The sequence below is a fragment of the Anabrus simplex genome, chromosome 1 (assembly GCF_040414725.1).
Source record: "Anabrus simplex isolate iqAnaSimp1 chromosome 1, ASM4041472v1, whole genome shotgun sequence".
Taxonomy (NCBI): Eukaryota; Metazoa; Arthropoda; class Insecta; order Orthoptera; family Tettigoniidae; genus Anabrus; species Anabrus simplex.
Window position 1 is genome coordinate 797,464,550 of NC_090265.1, and position 7,225 is coordinate 797,471,774.

The following is a 7,225-nucleotide window of genomic DNA, read 5'->3' on the forward strand; positions in this document are numbered from 1 at the left end:
CATCAGAGTTTCCAACCAAAGCCGAAGCTGAAAACTGGAAAGACATGGACGGAAGAGCGAAAGGAGCAACACCGTATACGAATGAAGGAATACTGGACCAACATTAAAGCTCAAGGGAATCAGTTGAAATGACGTGGTCCTTAGTTGGCCGAAACGATACAAGATATATTATTATTATTATTATTATTATTATTATTATTATTATTATTATTATTATTATTATTATTATTATTATTATTATTATTATTATTATTGAAGAAGTTGCCCTCGGAAACGACACACTTGAGAACAAAATATAAACTAAAACATGTGAAACTATGGATCGTAGAAAATAAAATTACAGTTTAAATATTTGCTCATCAATGAAAAATGTATCACAAACTTATCTAGTTTGAATGATGCTTTCAGGCATTGATAAAAACCCACACTAAGGACGAAATGACCATGCTAATTATGCTAATGCAAGTGTAAAAGCCTTATTAATGTTGTAAACAGTAAGCAGTGCAACAATGTATAAAAATATGAAACAACTTCACCGGCAGATAAGCACAGTAAGAGCTCTGCAAGTGTAAATAATTGCACAGAGAATCTACTACACATTTGCAAAATATCAATTTTAGATAAGTTATAGACTAAATAAATAATTAAGTAAATAAACTATTATCACTTAGAGTGTAACGGCCCGTAAACTATTCATGATGTAATATTTTGGGATTATGCCGTGTAATAAACTATACAAACACACTCAACACGCGTTTGCAACAACCGGGTATCTACGGTTCCCTGTACTGGTGGCAAGGTTTATATTGGGCAGACTTCGAGAACGATATGTACTCGCATTAAGGAACATAATAGGTGTATCAGACTCCACCAACCTGATAAATCAGCTGTACTACTACAAAAACTTTTTCATACCTCCCCTGAAGGGGGAGGCAGGCCTCTTAGATGGTAACGCCGTCTCTCAGGCCGGGAGATTTGTTACGGTGAAGGAAATACACGAAGAAGGTGACAGGGTTGGCGGCCGTAGCATATACTAGGAACTGTCCCGGCATTCGCCTTAGTGCAGGAGAATGAAAAACCACGGAAAACCATTATCAGGACAGCCGACGGTTAGGGCCAGCCGTGAAGTCCAGCCCTGTCCCGTCTTCCGAATGCAGAGGCGTAGATCCACGGTAGAACCGTGACCACCCCTCCTCTTCTCGGTTGGCCGGTCGAGTGCAGAGCTGTTGGACCACGGACTAGCGGTGGCCACTTGAGGGCCGAGACCCACTCTGCATCAACCGACCAAATCAGCTGCAAAGCAAGCAAGCAAGCAAGGAGTTATTTCAGTTCCTACATTATGAGGTGTAGGTGGGCCATCAGCCAAACGAGCGGCTCTTCGGCCTTTGAGATTGGAAAGTATAATGTAATTGAAATATATAGAGAAGTATGTTTGTACATACGTAAGGAGATGTGGATATAGAGGTACTCTGGCGCCGAGACCACCGCAACCCTCAAGTGAGCCGCCAGAGCGCGCCCGCATCGCACTCGCCACAGTCTCCCCGCGCTAGACCCCGTTTATTAAATAAGAAGAGATACATTGTAGTACATACAGATATACAGAAGAATGGTAATACAAATAAGGCATGAGTGGTGCCTCTTCCATGGCACTTGTATAAAACGATAAGGCAGGAAGTATAAAGTAAGTCTTTGTGCCTCTTGTTGGGCAGAATGAATGAACTCAAATAAAGATACACAATAGATCACAAAAATAAAAGAATGTATTTCATGCCACTTCGTTGGCACAATGAAATAACTAAATTAAATATACACAATAGATCACAAAAATAAAAGAAGGAATATCTTGCGTGCCTCTTCTTAGGCACAATGAAATAACTAAATTAAATATACGCAATACATCGCAAAATAAAAGAAGGAGTGTCTTGCGTGCCTCTTCTTTGGCACAATTAAATAACTCAGTTAAATATACGCAATACGTCACAAAATAAAAGAAGGAATGTCTTGCGTGCCTCTTCTTTGGCACAATTAAATAACTCAGTTAAATATACACAATAGATCACAAAAACAAAAGAAGGAATGTCTTGCGTGCCTCTTCTTTGGCACAATGAAATAACTCTATTAAATATACACAATAGATCACAAAAATAAAAGAAGGAATATCTTGCGTGCCTCTTCTTAGGCACAATGAAATAACTAAATTAAATATACGGAATACATCGCAAAATAAAAGAAGGAGTGTCTTGCGTGCCTCTTCTTTGGCACAATGAAATAACTAAATTAAGTATACACAATATATCACAAAATAAAAGAAGGAATGTCTTGCGTGCCTCTTCTTTGGCACAATTAAATAACTCAGTTAAATATACACAATAGATCACAAAAACAAAAGAAGGAATGTCTTGCGTGCCTCTTCTTTGGCACAATGAAATAACTCAATTAAATATACACAATAGATCACAAAACAAAAGAAGGAATGCCTTGCGTGCCTCTTCTTTCGCACAATGAAATAACTAAATTAAATATACACAATAGATCACAAAACAAAAGAAGGAATGTCTTCCGTGCCTCTTCTTTGGCACAATGAAATAACTAAATTAAGTATACACAATATATCACAAAACAAAAGAAGGAATGTCTTGCGTGCCTCTTCTTTGGCACAATGAAATAACTCAATTAAACAATACACAATAGATCACAACATAAGAATGTCGTTCGTGCCTCTTCTTTGGCACTAAAATAAAACAGCAAATAAAACAGTGTATACAATAACAGAAAAGAAATGAAACAAATATGCAAGCTGTTATACTAAAAAGTGTGAAAAGTAGCACAAGGGTACGTATATACAATAATGTAACAGACTAGGGGGAGTATAACAGGTACGGTACTTGAACCAGTTCAATGTGTACAAAGAGCATGGATACTGTAATACCGCCATCTATAGCGATGGCTGAAAAACAAGAACAAAAGGAGAACATATTGAAGGACACTGTGAGACACTGTCGAGAACAGCGTTTTGTCTCGGGGTGATTCGGATAAGCTCGGCTCAACTCTGCTCGGATGTTGCAGCGCTGCAGAGGAGTGAGGAAGGGGGAGACAGGCGGAGAGAACGAGGCAGCGCTATTGCTGCAAGATCAAGGAGGGGATCAGCTCTCCGGTCAACCTAGCGAAGTCGTCTTTTGCACTCTGCGCCGGTGCATGCATCCTGACAGATCCTGGTTTATAAGAAAGTGGGAAAATATGTATGTTTTTGGCTGTTCCCGTGAAGTCAAATGAGCAGCTTGAAACACAGAACTTTCGATTGCTCACGGAGGAGCAACGTGAAGCAACATTTAGACTATTCGCTTTTTTTTCTTTTTTTTTTTTTTAAGGTGTCAGTTCGGTATGTTGTTGCCAGATATACTGTATTTGTAAATGCAGCGGATGCTCGGAGAGTCATACAAGCCCCGTATCGTCCACTTAATAGCATGGCAACCTTAACTATCACAGCCTTAAAATACATTTCTAAGGCTGGAACAGTTCAAGAGAAATTCTTAAAAAAACCATATTCGATTGTTCTGGAAAGAAGGATAGAAGTCAACAGGAAAACTTACGTAGCATTTATTGACTTGGAAAAAGCCTTTGATAATGTTGAGTGGAAATTGCTTCTTCAAGTAATGAGGAATATGGTACTTGACTGGAAAAACAGGCGCCTTATTCTGAATATATATAAAGCTCAAACCACGCAAGTTAATAGTAATGGTACTACAATAGAATCAAAAGTTAGAAGAGGAGTGCGACAAGGCTGCCCACTGTCACCATATCTCTTTAACCCGTTTATAGAAAATGCAGTTAGAGAAATGAAAGAGCATGTAGAAAATAGTGGGTCGGACAGCGGGGTTTTTCATGATCTATTGGAATTCTGCCTGGAAGCGGGAGATGATCTACTACAAGAACATTTCTCAAATTCTACCAAAAATGCCAAAAATTTAAAATTAAATGCTAGCTTTTTGTGAAAGGGAATTACCAGAGATACTGGTTTGGTTCGGAAGCAAATGTATGTATTATTGCTGACATCTGGAACCGAACAGTTGTCTATTGGAATTTGGTTCGTAAATAATATACGAGTATCTATAGTAATGAAGAGGCTAACAGAATATCGTCAGATGTGGCTACAGTGACAAGGCTAATAGTAGATGATGATGAATGTCATAGCGGATTAATAAAGAAACCGAAGCTGGCAGTCAATGGTATTCAGGTGCACAGTATCCGCTTTGCGGATGATATTGCTCTCTTAGCTGAAAATGAAAATCTACAACCTGTTTTCCAGTCATTGACTGAGTCAGGGATGGAATGAATGAAGCAGATATAGGCTATTAGTACGATGGAGTCGCCACTCCCAAAGTGATTTATTAATGACCGATATATGCTATGAAATGATAGTGGAGAGTGTTGCTGGAATGAAAGATGACAGGGAAAACCAGAGTACCCGGAGAAAAACCTGTCCCGCCTCCGCTTTGTCCAGCACAAATCTCACATGGAGTGACCGGGATTTGAACCACGGTATCCAGAGGTGAGATATGAGTAAGATGCTAAGAACATTAAACAAATCCTTAGAACAATTTAAACTAAAAATAAATGTAAGGAAAACAAAATTCATGATAGTAGACGAAAGCCTACAGGCAAAAAACACTTAAAATGAAATAACACACCGATAGAACAAGCCACAGAATTCCCCTGTTTGGGCGGTATTAATTCCTCTGATAACAGATCACTTTCAGAAATCGACAAAAGGTTAGTGGTAGCAAAACAAGCCTTTCAGAATAATAAAAACGTATTGCTAAACAAGCATCTCAGTTTGGAAACCAGAAAATCATTTCTCAAGACCTTTGTTTGGACTGTGCTACTGTACGGATGCGAAACCTGGACATTAAGGAAACAGGAAGAAACAAAACTTGAGGCTGCTGAAATGTGGTTTTGGAGAAAAATTACAAAAACAAGTTGGACAGAAAAATAACAAGTAACGTAAGGGAGGATCTATGTTTATTAAATAAGATAAAGAAGAGGAAAACAAAGTTCCCTGGACACGTACTGAAACATAACTCTCCTCTCCAAACCATCAATGAAGGTAAAGTACTGGGAAAGAGACCCAGGGGACGACCAAGGATGTCATACATCAGGAACTCCGTCGGTGAACTGGCATGTGGTTCATATAGCAACATGAAGAGGCTAGCAGAAGATCGTCAGATGTGGCTACAGCGACAAGGCATTGTCTTTAGTAGATGATGATGAATGTCATACCGGATTAGTAAAGAAATTGAATTTACTGGCTGTCAACTAACAACTGTTAAAACCAGTAACGATGGGTTTCTGAATGATGAAACTGACAGAAAAACATTGGCAGATTCTTAATTCAGGAACATATGTGATATTCTTAAGTAAGAATTATTATGAATATGGCATTCACAACCAACGTACGATTTAAGAACTGGAGCCAGGCGCTCTTTCAGACACCAGTGTTTGAAGGATCATTCTACATCGAGCAAGTAGCCGCATGGTTTGGGTCAGGTAGCTATTACCTTGCATGTACAAGATAATGGGTTCGAACACCACTGTCGGCATCCCTGAAGGTGGTTTTCCGCGGTTTCCCATTTTCACACCAGGCATGTAACTTAGTTAAGGCCACGGTCGCTTCCTTCCCACAGCTAGCCCTTTCCCAGCCCATCGTTGCCACAAGACCTATCTGTGGCGGTGCGACGTAAAGCAAATTCTCAAATTCACATGCGATCATTCTACGTGGCTAAACTATTCTCGCGAACTGAAGGGCGGGCGCCTTATGTCAAACACGTGTTCTGTTTAACCTGTGCATTAAAAGAGATCTTCAACTGCCATTCATTACGAAGCCTTTCACAAAATACAAAGACTTCAATACCAGCGACAAAGACCGCTTCAAATCAAATTTGCACAGAGAATCATCAGAAAAAGTCAAACAACTTCCTTGGATATCTCTGAAGGAAAGCAAATTATACTGGCTGATCAAATCAATAGTAGTGTCCACCATCAGACTGAAAAAAAAATAGAAAGAAGTTGGAACAAATTTTGTAACCTATTAATTTTTGTGACACTCATAATATCTTACTTTGAGAGAAAACATCGTGCAGTGAGGTTTTTCATTATTGGAATTGCGCCTGAAAGCGGGAGATGATCTACTACAAGAACATTTCTCAAATTCTACCAAAAATGCCAAGTACATTTCTCTTAAAATTTAAAATGAAATGATAGCGTTTTGTGAACAGGAATTGCGAGATATACTGGTTACGGAAGCAAATTTATGTATTATTGCTGAAATCTGGAACCGAACAGCTGTCTACTGGAATTTGGTTCGTAAACAATATACGAGTATCTATAGTAATAATCTGAAAGTACGTGAAGAATTCCTTGGGATTCAGACTTTGTAAGAAACGAATGCCAGTTCAATCGCAATCACAATATTGATTTTATTTTTACACGCTCTAGTCTCTGGTCAAGTGTGCGATGGCACGACGTGAAGGTGATACTGAAAAACTAATACAAGATAGTGTACCTTCTCCTGCCCTGCCTGGCGTAGCTCAGCGGAGACGCTGCGTGGTGCGTCCGAAAAATTGGTTAAAAAACAAATATGTTCAAATAAAATTATCATAAAATACCGGGACAGGTTCTAGAATATATTTTACGTGAATGAGAACTCGACAAGTAGAGGGTACAAAAACATATGTATTAACTGAAAACATTAAGATCAATTCAAAATAAAAGCACGTACACATCCCTTACAAGGCTCAAACTGAATTTCCAGGTATAATGAAAATTAAAAATGTTGACTCCATCGGTCGTTAAAATACATCGGCTCACTTACCCGTGAGAAAAGGGTTCTAAATAACACGGAACAAAATGAATTTACGTCGTCGTGGTGGAGATCCCGATAAATTTGACTGAAACAGTAGCCCGCAGGCTTCGACTTGATACTGTTTTTAGACATGTGAAAGATAATGCTCGACTCGAATTATTAGGGCCTAACTACTCTAATTTCCGAGTTAATAGGATACACACATATAATAATACACTTGTTTTGGACTGGTCTCCAAATATACCCTTCCAAAAGAGCACTGATTCTAATCATGGTATCCGAACCGTGGGCACAAGACAGAGGTTGAAATCTTACAAACCAACTATAGCCAACCGGCTTCAACTCCCTCTAACACCACAACTGCAT